The sequence below is a fragment of the Triturus cristatus genome, chromosome 5_1, assembly GCF_964204655.1.
Source record: "Triturus cristatus chromosome 5_1, aTriCri1.1, whole genome shotgun sequence".
In the NCBI taxonomy this organism is placed as follows: Eukaryota; Metazoa; Chordata; class Amphibia; order Caudata; family Salamandridae; genus Triturus; species Triturus cristatus.
In genome coordinates this window covers 29,294,736-29,312,944 of record NC_140587.1, presented here as the reverse complement: position 1 = coordinate 29,312,944, position 18,209 = coordinate 29,294,736, and the positions used below count along the sequence as shown (strand labels likewise).

Genomic DNA, 18,209 nt, shown 5'->3' with positions numbered 1-18,209 from the left:
ACCTAATGGAATGTATGTAAACTTTGCAATTAAGGTTATATTCATACAGGTACAGAACGCCTCTTCATATGTGATTTAAATATTTTCACTATATAAAATGCATAATTCATTAAAATGTTAAGACAGTTTTTTCTGAAAAGTGGTCTAGAAATATACATACTGTAATTCAGAGTTGTAAATTAGAGTCCATTAAAATAGCATTTTATTATATAGATATTCTGCTGCTCTTTCAGATCTTTACATTTCAGTTTGTCAGCATTAAAACCCTGTGTGACTCGTCATTCTGCTATTTACTCTATGTATATACATCTACTAAGGTTAATATGGCTATGCTGATCCCCTTGAAAGAAGGTATAAAGTTTGAGTGGTTTAAAATTGATTTGAGTGGAGTGATAAATAATGGGAAGAATGATATTAACTAACTAATCACTTAACTAATAAAAAAATAACTTTTTGAATACTGCGAGATGCTTGACTTCTTGATAAATTAGATTTCCAATATAAAGGAATAAAAGTGTATTTTGAATGAGGCAATCTCACACTCTCACGGTAGTAAGGAATTATCCCACAATATACCTTAGTTCACCTAACTGAGTAGCCTTAGTTTCTGATATGTGTGCAAAGAATGTGAGTTAGTCTAACTACAATAAATAATTCCTTTGAAATCTGTGAAAGTAAGTCTCTTACAGTGTTTGTGTGTACAGGTTTTTCATTTCATCACAATATGTAGTTTACATTTTGTACATCTAGTTTCACAAATATTCTTAATGCAGAAACAGTCAACATGTTTCACCTCTTTCGTTATATTCATCTAGAGCCTTCTAAAATCGATAACATGCTTGTAAAACTCACATTTGAAGTCAAACAATACATATTTGTTGCTCATAACTAATAAGCTGTTTATTTACATTGTAACATTTGTAATATATTATTACTTTATTTGTTGTAAATTAATTTATATTAATAAACTATAAATGTAATTATTATATTTGGATACTTGAAGGATTAGTAAAAACAAGTATTTTAAGAAAATTATTTGAAATAATCGTGTGCTTTTTAATTTAATAGTTAATACATTCTCTTAGAAAATCCAAAGTATTCCCTAATAATATTTGGAGTAGAGTTATGAGCTCCACAAATTTAAATACTTACATCAATGGTTTTGTGTTGAAGTGTTGATTGTAGATCTGCACACAACAAAAATAAAAACGTTCCCCAATGGTTGAGTGAGATAGTAAATCTGCAAACCACAAAATCTCATTCAAGATGGTAGTTGGGTTGGAGTTAGAATAGTATATGGACTGTCCAAAATTAAAGACTCTAAAATTAGGTAATTTAACTTCATTCTGGGACAAAATTAACCTTGTCACCTTTGATGGAAGGCGTGAACAGAAACATGGGAAATTCCTTGCAAATGCATCCCAAGTCACAATGTTTCTCTCTACATCTTACACTTAATGATTATATAACAAAACATTGCTATGTATTAAATTCACCTAACTTAAATAATAGGCAGTACAAATGCATTATAAAATGTATGAGATCTTAGGCAACAGTGAGCCTAACAAGCAAATATACTTCATAATGGAGCACAGAGGCAGAAATAGGACAAAATATTGAACAAACTCTTACAGCTTCATCGGAACAGGTATCTCTCATATAGCATATTAGTGCCATTATCTCTTTTAGATCCCATCCATAACTCTCTTCCTTGAACAGTTCCTCATAAGTACTCATTTTTTTTCTTCATTTCTGTCAATTTATCAGTATCCTGAGAAGCTTCCAAAGTCGTTAACCAGTTTTACATTTTCTGTGACTTGTATTTCAGGATTTGGTTTCAAGAGGATCATATCATTGAGATATATAATTACTTTGTACTTCCTACCATATTTCTTGCCTCATGGATGTCCCGCTCCTTTTGATTAGGGATGGGCTGAACACACAGTTTCACTCCATGGAATTACGTGGAGTTACATGAAAACTCCACGAGATTCTGCAGAGTTCCAGGAATGAGCAGAAACCAGCATGTCGAGCTGCTCAGGCAGATTTTTGCACCATAAAGTAAGTGGACAAAATTCTGCCAACTCCGCAGGCAGAGCGTAATTTATCGCCTACTCCTACTTTTGATTTGATCTCTATATTTAGGCCCTTATTACAATGTGAGTCCGCTCAACACTGTTGCGGAATGGGACCGACCGACCTCTGGTTGACGGTCCTGAGCACAGAATCACAATGCAACAGCATTTGTAGATGGGAGCTTGTGCTGTGGTAGTAGACCGGCCATAGCACATGCTCCCATAAACAAATGAGAGGATCTATTCATCCCTGACCTGCTTGGCAGGCACCTGGGTGGCTTCAGGGTAATAGGGACCCTCCTAAGGGCCCCCAATGTCACTTTCCGACAGGCTGTCCATGTCAGAATGACTGACATGGAAAGCCTGTCGCAAACCGAAATCCTAATGCTTATGGCCGAAATGCTGTCCATGGGGATTACGGGTTGGCGTCCAACTGGCAGATGGGCTCCTTGAATTTCACTATTATGGACTTTGTCAGACCAGTGTTTGGCTTGCTTACAGGACCCTTGTGACCCCTGAGCATGACTTTTACATACGCTCTGGTGGTGCTATATCCTGCTCCACATTGTAAACACTGCCTTGTACAAATGTGCCTTTTTCACACATCAGTTTGTGTGTAAGGTGCATGAAATGTGTGTTGATTTGGGCTTTTCCATTGAATACCCATTTAATTTTGACGATGCCCCAGATTTACATGCATTTGGAAATCTTAACCAGCACCAATTACATACATCAGGGGATAGCAGGCCTAAGAGTTTTGCAACAAATATATTCCTAAATGTACCCTTGTTGTTTGCACTTCCTACACCTGACAGGAGCTACATGCAATGAATGTTATTGGGCAGTAATGTCTTCCTTCCTGCACAAGAACATCAATCAATCTAAGGTAATATGCTATTTATATGTGTACTGCAGAAAGCAGCACATATAGGAATGGTAAATCACCATTATTGATTGATTATGTGCAGGAAGGGACATCTTACTGCTAACAAAGTGATCATCCCTGATATGCAGGCACATTTCCAAAATGGCGCAAGGGTGACTGCACTTGCGCTAGACAGCTACAGTCTGTGCCGCTGCAAGGGTACAGTGATGCATTGTAATATTGTGACTAAGGCACATGCCTTCATTTTAGAGAAGACACAACACATCGCAGCAACATTACTGCAGCGCACCACTGCACCATTTCATAGTAATTATACCCCTCTATGTTAACAATTATCATTGTTATGTCAATTCAAAACACATTAAAAGTGACAACTAAATATTTGGACATTCAAAACAATACACCAACAAGTTATCTACTGGTCTTTACATTTCATCGAAGATAATTACAATTATTTGTAAATCTTCACAATAACATTATCTTAGCATTGAATGTGCATTTACAATCAACAGTATTATGTCACATTGTGAGTATATACATCGTTACACATTAAATACAACAAAGTTTCTCAACAAAACCCAATCCATTTTGGGTTATCCACCCTTCTTCAAGGGAGCTGTAAATGTAAACATAACAGTCATTTAACCATTGTACTTTAACAGGACTCAGTTTAGAAACAACATAATTGTAATTGTGCTTATATTAAATGTATCATTTTGTATGTCTAAATATTTAGGTGGTACTTAGGAACCCATAGTGTCCAATAGTAGTGTGCACCATGTCGAGTACACTGAGTGGTGTACTCTTAAGGGACACCGTCAGCAACGGAGATGAGTAGGCTCCATCACGGTGCAGCACACAGATTTTGATCACTAATAGAATTACTGAGAATAATCCTGAGTGCAGGCTAAACCTCATATTCTTTAGTATTTTAGCTATTCCACACCTACCTGTGTGCCATGCCTCCTACCACTGCATGTAATATTTGTAGGTCACCCCTACAGCAGGGGTTACAGCCCTAAGACAAGGTGCTTTATATTACATGTGAGGACATATCTGCATGAGCAGATATGCCCCTGTGCTGGCTAGTGCCATTACTGCCAGTGCAAGAGACCAGAGAAGCCATATTAAACCATGTACTGAACATTGGTGAAAACTAGTTCCCCAGCTACAAAATTGCTTCACTGAAGAAAGGGATGTTTGATATCAAACATCTCATATTGCTAATCCCACACTGATGCCAGTGTTGAACTGGCCAATACATGTACACAGAGGGCACCTTAACAGCATCTGGTGTGTTTGCTGACTTGTTTCTGCCAGCCTGCGACCAAAGACACTGTTCTTACCTTCTAGGGTGAGGGCCTTGTGCTCTTTGGAGACCCAAAACAAAAGCCTATCTGGTATGAGGGTGTCACACTCCCTCCCACATGATGACCTACTGACTACCCTTCCTAGACTGGCAAGCTTCAAAGAGCTGCCGCCTTTAAATTGCAAATCGGTCCCCCCTTACAGGAGAGGAAGCCGACACCCTTTGTCCAGAGCCCATTTGGCACCTGGACATAATTAGCTAGTCGGGTAGGCGTGCCACCCCCAGACTAGTAATGCCTCTAAGGTGGGCTAAACTGAGGTGGACACAACTTTTCAGAAGTGGCCATCTTTATGTTGCCAAACTTATGAATTCTGGGACAGTGTTATGCCCACTTCCCACAAGAAGTGGTCATATAAGGGGTGTAGTGACCCCTTGGGTAGCTAGCCCATTGGCTGCAACACTGCACTCCATAATGTCCCTAAATGTAATATTTAGGGAGCCCCTACCACCAGAGAAACAGATCCTGCCGACTTGAAAAACAAAGAAGGATGTGAAGAGCTGCATACTGCAATAACTGAAGATCCAGGAACCACAGTAGCGCCAACCCTACCGGGCTGCCTGATGCCTTCACCAATTGCACCAAATGTCAACTTGTACTGCAGCTACTGAGTGCCCAAAGCCCTGGAGACCTGCCAGCATTTCGCACAGGAACCAAGACCTCATGAGAGAAGTAGCGGACCTGCTTCCGTGCATCCTGCAGGCATCTAAAGACCCCTTGCAAGGACTCTGTGACCACAGACAGCTGATGCCTAAAGCCACCTCTGCACTTCTTGCAACAAGCCCAAGTTGAAGTGGTCCAGTGGTGTCAGTGTGGTTGCTTAGCCGTCCAGAGACCGACCCCAGTATGCTGACACCTCTCGTGGACTCCCTGACGTTGCCTGCAGCTTCTGCACGCAGGCCCCCTCTACTGAGAATGATACCAGTAAGAAAACCCGAACCTAAAGACACCTCTACACCGTCACCCTTGGCCTGTAGAGAAGGGAACCAAAGGTGTCTCTACATCCCCGAGCATTGTGAGCACTGAACCCCCATAGTGGTTCACCTGGACTGACATCCCAGACCAAGCCTGCAGCCGCTTTTCGCAAAGGCCGATCTCCATAGAATAATATTTGTCACCCGACGCTGTTTTGCACCCCTGAACCCGCCCTTGTGTAAAGCTGGTGGTGTTCTGCTGCTGCTGCCTTAGATCTTGACCATCACTCAATTCCACATTGACTTTTCCTCACTTAGGATAACATTGCAACTCTTGAATTGTACAGTGTCAACTTTTTGAGCTGAAAATAATTTCTATTTAAAAACGTACTTACCCGAATGAAGTAATGAAGTAATGACAGATGCCTTGCACTCCTCTGTGGTAAGCCTAAGGCTTCTCGACCCTCTAAAAGAGCATTTTGGGATTGCCATAGCAGGTCAACCTGTCCACTCATAAGGGAGCCCCCAGACTCTTTCAACAATATATTGTGTTTTGATATATCATATAAAGAGCCAGCTTCCTACAAGCTAATTATATGTATTCACATTTAGTGATAATAAACATTTTGAGAAATATATAGGTTTAAAAGAGGTACAATGAGAAAGTTATACAAGGCAGAGTCACGGTATCATCAGTCAACATATCATACAGAGCTACAAGTTGGTCTTAAACTAGTTACACAGCAAGGTATTTATAGCGAAATACGGTTATAACCATTTCCACATAGGCTGTATTACAGTATTGTCATTAGGCATAAAAGCATACACAAAATGCAGTTATTTTAACTAAAGATAGAAATTAGGTAGTAACATAAAACACAACGAATCACACCTTGCTTTGTTACCCAGTAATTAAAACAGGTCTCACTAATGCCTTTGTGTGCAGCGGGGAAAAAAAATGCACAATACTTCAATCTGATTAGAAAACAAAGTACAACGCTAAGTATAGAACCAAGGCAATTTCTTCAATAACTTTCTTGTTCTTGGTGAGAGTTCTCTGGGTTGGGTTGTAGGTTTGGGTTATGGGTGGTATCAGGGGTAACGTGGAGTTTATGCACAAGTATTTTTTTGAGGTAGTGGAAAGATGTTGATGCAAGGGAAAAGGGTTGACAAAAGGGGTGATAGTGCTGCCTTTTGAATTTAAAGTGTAGATTTGATGTTCATAATGCCCCATCACAGATGATGGACTGCTCAGTTCTGCAAGGCTCTGCATGTAGGTGTTGCATGTCATACGCACTTTCCCGTTAGCAAAGGTATGCGTGTGTTGCTCTTTGGACCAAGTCATAAAAGTTTGAGCCGCAAGCTTACCTGTCTCCTTCCAGAAAGGTAAATTTTTATTTTGTAGAATTTTTCTGATTTGGGGGATCTTGTGAACAGGCAAATCACGGTGCTGTAGAATGTCTCATCTCAGTATCCTGAAAATGTGCAGCTGTTCTTCCAATTTCAGCACTTGCAGGGGCCCACAATCTGTCTAGCTGATGTTTAGGAATTTGGGGACAGATTTACAAGCCCCATGTGTCATTTTTGCACTGCCAGTACGTCACTTTTTGTGACACAGCAGTGGCGTAAAATGCGGCCCACTTACAACGTGACGCATCTAGGGAGTTGCGTCACGTTGTTAAGCCCTGCATCACATTATACCTGTGCCAGGTATAATGTATGCAGGGTGGGCGTTCCCACGTAGGAAGCCTAGTAAAAGTGGTACAGTGAAATCTACAAGATTTCACTGTGCCACTTTTAGGATGCCACTGCGTCAAAGCCTTACGCCTGCTTGGAGGAGGCATAAGGAGTGATGCAGCACAATAAGTATAGGCCTCAACATGCATTGCTGGAGTTGCGTCGTGCCTGTGACACAGCTCCAGCAATGAGTGACTTTTGGGCCAACAGATGCGTCGGAATTTCTGACGCATCTGTCAATCTTGGCGCCATGGTGCGCTGTATTGTAAATTCGGCGCATCATTGGTGGTGCAAGGGTTTCTCAGGGTGGCACAGGGAAAGTGATGCATCTTTACAGATGCGTAACGTTTTGGTAAATTTGCCCCTTAATATATTTCTTCAATGTATGCCATCACCAAACAGTCAGAGGGCCTAGTAGAAGTCTTCAGACTGCTTGGTTTTTATTTCATTTTAATATATATTCTTTTATTGCTCCGTTTTTTAATAAGTTACTTTTCTTTTTAAGTACTCTGATTTGCTCAGGAATCAATGGGGCATTGCTCTTTAAGACGTTTGAAGATAGTGGCTACTAAATCATCAGGTGATGACGAGACCAGCAGCATTAAAAGAGTAAGATTTTGCAGCACCCTGTTGGACATGGTCATGGGGTCCTAAAGCGGTGTGACACTTTCTATTTCACCTTCTTTTTACACCCCAGGATAACGTTTCTGAGAGTACAAGCTGTAGGTCGATCTAGGGGAAAAAAAACCTGTCCTCAATCAATTACCTCTAGGATTGTTAGCTTTTTCATCCAGAAATATGTCTGACTAGAGTTGATTTCTGAGGTTTGTCTGTGAGTTTTTTAAAAAGAGCCATATTTGGCATTCTGAACAAATGTTTGAGAACTCTTTCAGAGCAGATTAAGAACCATGTATAAAATGCTGAGATTCCAATGGTGCTGATACTGAGTGAAAGCCTTTCAATTTTTAAACCCCAAACCCTTGAAACCAAGTGATTCATTTTATGGGGAATAACCAACGCCGTTACTTTTCATTGAAATGCCTCTGTGGAGGAAAATATTTTTACTATGATTTTACCATCCTGTAAATCTTCATAAATCCTGTAGGACATGTTAAGGTCATTTATAAATATTTTGGTGACCCAGTAGTATTTCGGTCTGATCAGATGTAGAATTCAAACACTGAGAGGTCTTTTTTCTTAGTACTTACTAATTTGAGGGCAAACACCAATGTAGTCTGTGCTGTGCTTGCACAGAAGCCAGGATGGTGAGCCCATGTGGTCACTTTGGTGCGCAGCATAAGTTAATGTTGCCCTGTAAAACAGCTAAGTGGTAGAGGGCAATTATGAAGAATTGCATTTTGAAAAGACATTTCATTATTTGTTTACATGCTTCATCTATTTATATTTTAAAAGCTCCAGGATACCTCCAGTGGTGGGGTAATAATACAATGAAACAGAAGTACCAGAGGGAATATTTTAAGAAAGAGGAGATTTGATTGTGAAACCCCACTAAAAGACAAATGGCTGAACTGCTTGCTAATTCTCTCTGGGAAAAATTGGATCTTAGCCCCTTTGACGCTGCACACATTTTCTCCCTGTGTGGGCGATTTAAATAGTGGGCGGAATTCAGACGGCCCCTGGCCGTCCTCCCCACACGCCAACCGTGACGCATGATGACCGGGGGCCATCATGCGCACTGAATGGGTTAGAGACGATTGCCCAGAAACTACTCTAGTGACTTAGACTGATGAATTTGATAAGTACTTTTTACACTACCTACTGAGATTTCACATCTTGCAAGTGATGATAGTGTCTACGTATGCAAGAATAATAACAAGGAGCAATTATTACTTTCACGTGATGCAAACATTTTTTATTGCCATTTTCACCATTGCGTATACCAGGTACTGTTTTTACCATGATACTGACTCTGTGATTTTTATGAGCTTAGATGGTGATGTTAGTCCCCCTAGGGTTGATTATCAGGAAGGTGGCTAGCTATACACCCTCTACTAGACACATCAAAGAATACTCGCCAAGGATCACATTTGTCTCTGCAGGCCACAAAACCTATGGCTACCAGTTATTAGAAAGGACAATCTGCGTGAAGATGATGGAGCTTACCCTCAAAATATTTAATAGTCAAAACTTCAATGTGCTAAGTGCTCTAGAAAAGGCAGAGGAGGAAAGTGTACACTAAGAATCTGTTTTCAAGTTCTGTTAGACACTTTAAAGTTATGTAGGGTATCAGTATTGAGAAAGTGCATAAAGTAATACTTATTGGCAGCGTTTGCTTTCCTAGCATGCCAGGGTGTCTCTTTTTCAAACCATTATCTCCAGAACTGGCCCCACAATTTACACCAGTACCCTACGCAGCCTCTCTTCTTGATGCTCTTGGATTTCAGTTAAGCCTTCATCGACTTCAGACAACAGTTTTAGCTTTTGACCGTAGCTGATTGTCGCAGCATTGTTATCATCTGAGTTGGAGGGTACTTCGACATTTAGTTTATTCTTTTTTGAGTTTGGAATGCTTTATTAAGATATTAAACAAAGTAAAATATCATTACAAGGTCATATAGCAAAAAGAAGTAATAGCAAAAATAGTACAAATGACAAAATTACATCCATAACCCTCAAAAGGGAAAACATATACTTAGAAGAAAAATTAATTTTTACATTTTGAGTAAGAAAAGGGGGGGAGGAGAAGAAAGGAAAGTGGAAAGAGATAGAGAGAATGGGGAAACTTCAACATTCAAACAGTAGTAGAAAATTCTAAAGAACAATTAAATATATTAAAGTGATAAAGACAACAATGGTACTATAAAACTGAATAAAATCAGGAAGCAATTCGAGAGAGAAAAGAGGTTAATGGTGACCACAACAGCTCTTTTTTGATTAATAAAGGTACAAAAAAGGCAAAGGCACGATCCAGCATGTGGTGATGGTATAGCAAGTTCCACCAGACTTGGTATGAAACTTTTGAAGTGTCTTTCCAGTTGCTGGTGATTATCTGAAAAGAAATAGCTAAGTACAAGTCTATAAATTTGGCAACATTACCTTGTACATCCCAGAGGGGTGAGGAGCTTCCCAAAAATACATTAACGATTTTAAAAGAAAGATTTGTAGATAAAATTTCATTACGTTTTAGCCAAATACGAGACCAAAAGGATTTAACTAAAGGGCATTGGAAAAACATATGAAGAAAATCACCATTCCCATAAGAGCAGCTGCAAGACCAGCTTCTCTTGGACTCTAACAACTTAAATATGTGCATATCAGAAGAAGCGAAAAAAAAGGCTGTTATAGAAGGAATATAGAGTTTGTGTAGTGCTAGCAGAGCGAGAAGACGTATGTATTTTTGAATCCATAGAATCCCAAGTTTGAAAGGAAAAATCTTGGGCCAAGTCTTTCTCCCATAAGAGTTCTAATTTAGATTTTGTTCTAACAACCATAGAACAGGATAACAGTTTGTATATAACAGCTGTTTTAAAAGGGATAGAAAAGTCAGGTGGGGGAGAGGAGACCTGTTCAGGTGTAATAGGGGAACTATTCTGGGATAGGAAATGAGTCAATGAAGCCTTCAGTAGGGGATACTGAGGAGCATGTGTGGTAGAGATGCCAAAAGATGTACAAATGTCAGAAAAGTCCCTAGGGTACCCGTCCTTCAACACATGATCTAAAGTAATAATACCTTTATCAATCCATTCCTTCCAGAATGGCGCTCTGTTGTTTATCTTTGAAAATTTATTATACCAAATTGGAGTGTGAAAAAGTTGATCCACAAAGGAAAGATGAGTTTGAAACAGAGAAGGTGGTATGGTTAAAAATAGGTGTGAAAAAGCACTGCGGAGTTTGAGATAAATGAGTAGCTGTAAGAAATGTAAAAGGTGTGAATTGAGCTTGTTCTAACGAACTCCATGCCATTGTAGGAGTGTGAGGGGAGTCTGTTAAAAAAGTCAAATTTTTTTCAAGGTAAATGTTGAATAATAACGTCTGAGGTTGGGAAAGTTGACTCCACCTTAATGTTTGGGTTGTTGAAGACGAGAGAGTGAAATTCTGGCTTTTCGATTGTTCCAAAGAAATTTGGTTAGGGAGCGATTGATGTTGCTAAAAAAGGTGAGCGGAAGAGAAACCGGGAGCATTGAAAGATAAAAATGTTTAATTGGAAGGAGCATAATTTTAATTGTGGCCAATCTACTCCACAAGGATAAGAAAAGAGGGGACCAAATCTCCTTAAGGACAGTAAGTTTTTTTGAGTATTTCCACAAGGTTAATTTTAATAGTTTCCTATTTTTAAATTGGTGACCTGTATACTGTGGAGAATGTCTAATTTTAGCAAGAATGAATAAATGTGGGGAAAGGGGACAACCTTGTCTAGCACCCCAAAGGAGTGGAAAATATTTAGATTGACAGCCATTAACCCAAATGGAGGTAGAAGGGGCAGAGTATAACAGTTGAATATATTTAATAATAGAGGGGCTAAAGCACCAAAAATAAAATCCTAGTTGACCCTATCAAATGCTTTCTCAGCATCTAATGTAATGGCAGCGACTGGTGAATCCATCTTGGAAGCAAGGTGAATAATATTAAGGAAGGTTCTTGAATTATCAGTAATAGATCTGCCTTTGACAAACCTGATTGGTAAATATTAATGAGGTCAGAGATTACATTATTAAGTCGAATGTCTAATATTTTAGCAAAAATGTTGCAGTCTGTGTTAATAAGGGAAATGGGCCTATAATTTTTGAAAAGGGAAGGGTCTTTATCTTTTTTAGGAATCAAACACAACATAGCTTGAGTGAAGTATCCTCTTGACTCACCAGTAGTGAGAAAGTGATTAATCAATGTGAGTAATTGGGGGACAAAATATTGCTTAAAGTGAAGAAAAAATCTAACGGTAAAACCATCCGGGCCGGGTGTTTTGTCCTTGGGTAATAGATTTATAGCGTTAGACATTTCACTTTTCAAGATTGGTGTGTCTAAGGATGTAAAATCTACGGAATTATCGGGAGATTTAGGGATAGTTTGAAAAAATGTGTTCAGGCGAAGGGGTGGACTCAGGAGTATAGAGAAAAGTATAATTTTGAGTGAAACATTCAAGAATCTCAGTGTCTGTAATGTGACGAGTTCCCGGAGCTATCTGTGATAGCCACGATTTTAGATTTTTGCTTTTTGATTTTGAGGTAATTAGCTAAGAATTTACCTGCTTTATTCCGCACACCATATATTTTTGCATTGAATTTAAGATGATTATTAAATACAGAATCCCAAGAGTGTTTATTGTATTGCATTTTGGCTTTGATAAGAGATGACAGAATGTCAGGGCAGTTGATAGTGAAGTATTTATATTCAAGAGCTTAGATTTGTTTTAAAACAAATGAGGACTCCATATGAGCCTTTTTTTTCTTCCGAGATATAAAGTCAATAATAAAGCCTCTGGCAGTAGCTTTGAAAGCATCCCAAATAAAGTAAAATTGAGAATCATAATAAAGATTATTGGGAAAATAATCCTGAATAAAAAGTGTGAATTGTTCAATAAATTGGGAATTCAAGAGCAGAGAATTATTAAAATGCCAGCGACAGGATGTAGGGGAAGGAGTGGGATAGTCCATGTCTAAAATGATGGGGGTGTGATCTGAAATAAGAATGGAGCCAATCTCTTAGTCATAAATTGAAGAGCGTGTTGAGAAAGGAAAATATACCCTATACTGGAGTGGTATTTATGAACAGGGGTGAAGATGGAGAATTCTAGTGTGTCGGGATGAGAGGTTCCCAATGAATCAACCAGACCTCTCTAGGTGATGGCTTTGTAGAAGGTTTTCTGCATCTTATTAGGAATGTATTTAGTTTCAGATCTCCGGTCAAGGAAGGGATCCATTAGTTGATTACAGTCCCCACCCACAATCAAATTGTCTGCAGCAGGGGAAGAGAGAAGAGTAGAAAATTCATTCCAAAAGGTTGTGTCAATGCCATTAGGGCCATAAACATTACAGGAAGAAAGTTGAGTATTGTTAACTTTAGCATTTAAAAACAACCATCTACCATTGGTATTTGGCATTCATTTTGTAACAGAACATTGAAAGATTTATGAAACAAAATAATCACACCATTCTTATTGTTCACAGCCGGGGAGCAGAAAACCTCCACTACCCACTGTTTACACAGTGAGGATAGGTCTTGTAGCTTAAAGTGTTTCTTGTATTAATGCTATGACATTTAAATCTTGCGAGATGAGATAAAACTCGCTGTTTGTTAACAGGATTTCGAATACCTTTAACATTCCAAGAGATTACACGAAACCCAGTCATCAAAAATAATTAAATAGTAATAGGCATAAAAGTGAAAGAAAGTTAAGGACAAAGAGAAAAAGAAAATATAGACATGAGGAAGGAATAAAAGTTAAGAGATGATAGGAAAGAAAGAAAATAGAATTAATCATTTGACATGGTCCTAAAAGAAAAAGATTAAATGAACAATGAGGTACCATAGAAATCAGATAACAAAATGTAGACGTAGGGGAAAATAGAGCTGGAAGACGCAGCAAGAAAGGAGGGAGAGAAGGAGGAAGAGGGCAAAAGAAGGGGAGAAAAAAGAGGGAGCATAGCAACCCTGAGAGAGCTAGCAAAAAAGGAATGATGAAAAGCCAGAAGGCTTTAGTCATAGTAAACAAAAACAAAAAGAGCAATAATGTGAGGGGGGCAGGAAACAAGACGACCACCTCAAGAAACGGGGGAGGGGCACCGTGGAAGGAAAGATTTACCATAAGAACAACAAGGGAAAAGTACAGAAATAAAGACAACATGCCAGACATATGAAACAAATTGGAAGGGAACTTACCATACATTGAGGAAACTGTGTACCGGAATAAAACATATGATGAAACATGGAGGGAATGGGGATAAGAACACTTGCATCGGGAACATCACAAGGGAAAACTAAAATACAAGAAAGAAAACCAACAGGGAAACATTTAGGATTTGCAACAGACATTGAGGAAGCAATGTAACGGGATAAATCATGTATAACACAACAAAGAAGAACCAGGATAAGTACACCTGCATCGGGAACATCATAAGGGAGACCTAAAATACAAACAAGAGAACAACCAGGAAAACATTTAAGGTTTGCTTAGTTCCATAGCTTCTCCCTTGTGAACATGAATGAACTTCTGAAGGTCAGCTGGATCATCAAAAGAGAAAGTTCTGTTTTTGTAAGTCACCTTGAAAAAGCACGGATGTATAAGACCATACCGAGCGTCAAGTAATTTCTTACGTCTACTGTCAGTTGGTTTAGAGACATCCTGGGAAAATAAACTTTATGACCGGACCAGAGCATCTGCTTGTGTTGCTTGGCAGCATTAAGAATAGCCATGAGGTCAGAATAAAGGAGGAAGTAGGCAATAATACCTCTAGGTCTGGAGGAGGTAGAAGCACTCTGAGGACCCAACCTGTGCACCCTTTGGATATTGAAGTCCATGGATTTCGGGAGAGCAACTATCTGCAGAACTTGGGACTTCAAAAGGAGATCATGTCCAAGCTTTCAGAACCTTCCTGAATTACATAAATACGTAGGTTGTTGCGCCTATTGCGATTTTGTATGTCTGTAGTCTTCTTTAATTGAGAAACTTCTTTAGCAAGGGATCCGACTCTGGAGACAACATCCTGAGCATCGCTTATTTTTTGTTCCACATCCGAAAGTCTTAATTCAAGTCTAGACCATGTCTCTTCAATTCTCTCAAGGGTAGCAGTAGTATCCATCATGAAAGGTCTGATATGGCGTAGTTCATCCATAAGGTCCTCTAATGTCACAAGAAGACGGGATTTCGATGGAGAAGTCGGGTGTTTTTTGGCACACTTGGTGGAAGCAAAAGAGTCTTTACGACCGCCAGAACCAGACCCTGAGGCACCAGTCAACTTGTTTGAGTGTGGGGAATCCATGGTAGAGCGTGTTGCTCACTCAGCAGAAAATAATTAGCGTCAGTTCTTCAAAAAAATAGGGAGAGAGGAAAAAGCGCCTCACAGTAGTCCAATAAATAGGAGAGATGGACCCACCAATATGCGTTAGGCAACAATGTAGCTGGATGATGTTCCTGTACCAACTAAAGAAAATTATTGATAAACCGTAGTCTAAGGCTTTTTTTTCCAAAATCACACAAAATGACTGCCATATGAAGTATAGACGCTGAGGAGAAATACTTGGACATAAAAACATGAAGGATTCATAAAAACTCATAAGCTAGTCTTACTAGACTCCACAACTGCCAACATAAGTAGCCAGATATCCGAAGCGGGGCTGCAGCAAAAAGAGACATATATGCTCGTAAATCAGCAAAGTGAATGTCGTTTGAAGCTGTGCAACACTAGAAAGTAAGATAATCCAGATAACAAACGGCTTTCTTAAAAGTCTTCTGGTACCATTAATTCAGGCAGTAATGTAGAAGGAGGCAACATGTGAAGGAGTTAAAAAAAAAAAAAGGAATGTGCATTATACGATAAATACAATGTGCATTATGCCTTTGCTGAAGTAAGCAGAGTATAAAGAAAAATACATCAGCAGCCGGAAAAAATGCACAAAATGGCGGCCGGAAAACCGGCGCCGTGAGGAGAGGCAAACAGAGTTGAAAAAGGCACCAAAAAGATCATAAATCAGTCTAAAAACTTGCCTCAGCGTGCCCTAAATCTTCTGAAGCAAGGAGCTATGCATGAAAGTCGGAACTGCATCCTGGTAACGTTTCCTTCTGCGCCGATCGGAGCTCGGTGCCGCAGAGCGCCTCACGAAGCGGCCATCTTCATCCGCTGCCGTCGCGCGCTCCGACATTTACTTTATTCTGCTATTAGCTTTGAGTTTATGATACAGTTTCAACTCTTTCATGCCCTCTTTGGCCAGGTCACAGGCACACTGGTCCAAATTCTAAATGTTTTTATATCTAATATCCAGGGATAGTGATATGTGAGGTCCTGTTTGATGTGAAAGAAACGTTTTTCATGCATGTTGCATGAAACATAAAGACAACATTTCTCTGCAAAATGCCTATAATAGACTCCCACACTTCACCGGTAATAAAAATGAATTAAAGGAAACAACCTATTTAAGAATTATTTGAGGACATCGGGGCAAGATTCTAGAGAACAAAGCTGACTCTATCAGGGGCCCCTGAAAGGTTGTGGTACTGGGCCAGAGTCCACTTTGTCCATGCCCTTAAACGTCTCTGCTTCTGACAACACAAAATGCTATGTAAACATAAAATTCGTTTTTACTTTAATCTTGACTGGCATCAAAGATCCCTGAGTGCATTGGAAAAGGCTTGAATTGTGGTAAACGCACAGATGCACACACACAGATGTTTTATGTCTGTGTATTTCAGTTGTCTCATTTTGGAGATGAGCAGCATTTTTCTATTTTAACAAAAGGTTTAAATCACATGCTCTCACTCGAACAATAACACAGAGCTTGATCTCACTGAAATACAGAACTTGCCAAGCAATTAATCAGAGTTAAAGTTGAAAGGCTGCATCGCACGGAACACTCCACTGCCTCGCTAGGAAGAAAAATGTGCTGAAGGCCCCACACTGGGCTCCTTCTCATTGCAGCGTCAGCATTGCTGCCTGAGTAAAAAGCAGAATCCGACATCATCATTAGTTCCCTTTTTTAAGCCATTCTCTTGCATGAAACCTGATCAGCGGACTCAGATCAGGTTTCATGCAAGAGAATGGCTTAAAAAAGGGAACTAATGGTAAGAAGTTAGTTAGTGCCTCAGTGGTTTTAGCCTACATTTCTAATTAATTGTGTAATGACACTGTCAAATGCTGTACTATTTAAAACAGGAAATAAACTAGTGGTGGGAGTAACTGGGGTAATTTTCTCTGGCATAATTACTAACACTGGGTGGTGAACTCCGCTCCGCCAGCGGAATTTAAGGAGTTTTGCCTACTCCGCGCTCAGTTGGGAACATGGAGTTCAGGTAAAACTCCAACTCGGTGGCAGAGCAGAGTTAGCCGGCCCCTCCACCCTCCCTAATTTAATTATTTAAAAAAAGGTACTTACCTGCTGCTCTGGCATCTTCGGACTGCTTCCTCCTTACCATGGTCTCTCTCTCCTCCTCGTCCTCGCCGCCCTCATCCACGCAAACCCCTACATTGTACGTCTTGCATGCACACAGTTGCCAGCAGTCTCCCCTTCTCTCTTAGCTTGTTGATCCTGTGCTCCTGCAGTAGGATTTTTGCCCCAAATTAGTCAAAAGTACTCAAACTAGTGTAATTGCATTCACATCAAAAGAATAGTGCATAATTATAAAAATTAATCTTACGCAGTACATATTGTTCCCAGACCTAAAAAACCAAACAGTGCTCACATACAATCACGTGTTTTTTCCTTCTTTTATATATATTACATTTTATATCAAAAGTGTTAAACAGTATTTGCATCCTCATGTTCCTTTACAATATAAAGTTATACATGAATTTTATTGGCTTGAAACCACTTTTTTATTACATGCATAAATATTCTTGTACATTGTAAATTTTGCCAACCAGTGCAAACTATTCTTATTTTGATCATCTGTGTTAACAATTCAGCGTAGAGGTCATTGATGTATGAGGTAAAGTTTCCGCTGCATATACTTCCATAAAAGAATGCTCAGCAATCACTTCCAAACATTCCAGTTGTAACATATTCATCTCATGGGCGGCATACGTTTTTAGGGTGGCAGCACAACCCACTCTTACCTGCTGTCTCGGGGCAACAATGGCATGCAACACCCCCTCCCACTCAGGCCCGGACTGGGGACTGAAAACTGCTCGGCTGGCCCTCCCTGGGGTGTGGGAGGGTGCAGCTGAGCAGTTTGTTACAGGGGGCCGATATTGCCAACAACAACCAGTAACAAAAACAGCCCCTCAGGTGCCCAAAACCGGTCCCCACTCTGGCGGCCCATTGGGGAAACACCCGCTGCCCGCTACGGACAATCAGGCCCTGCTCCCACTCCTCAATGCAGCCGCCACGGGGCAGGAAACGGAGCTATATCTCCAAAGCACCTCCTGCGCTCTTCAGTGCGGCAGCCGCAGGGCGGCAAACACAGGGACCACCACGGGCAGCCAAAGGGCTAGCTACGCCACTGGATACAGGGCAAGTGCAACTCTGACAGTGACTACGAGATTGGAAATATGCTTTTTAGTAATTTTGCAAGAAAAATCAAACAGCATGGTCGAGGGCCTCGTAGTTATCTGACTATCTC

General features: G+C 40.0%; 1 protein-coding gene across 1 annotated transcript in view; it reads left to right on the top strand.

Annotated features, from left to right (window-relative positions):
- Positions 1-18,209, top strand: part of LOC146830005 (E3 ubiquitin-protein ligase TRIM39-like) — a 352,043-nt gene that overhangs the window by 316,115 nt on the left and 17,719 nt on the right. The window lies entirely within an intron of this gene.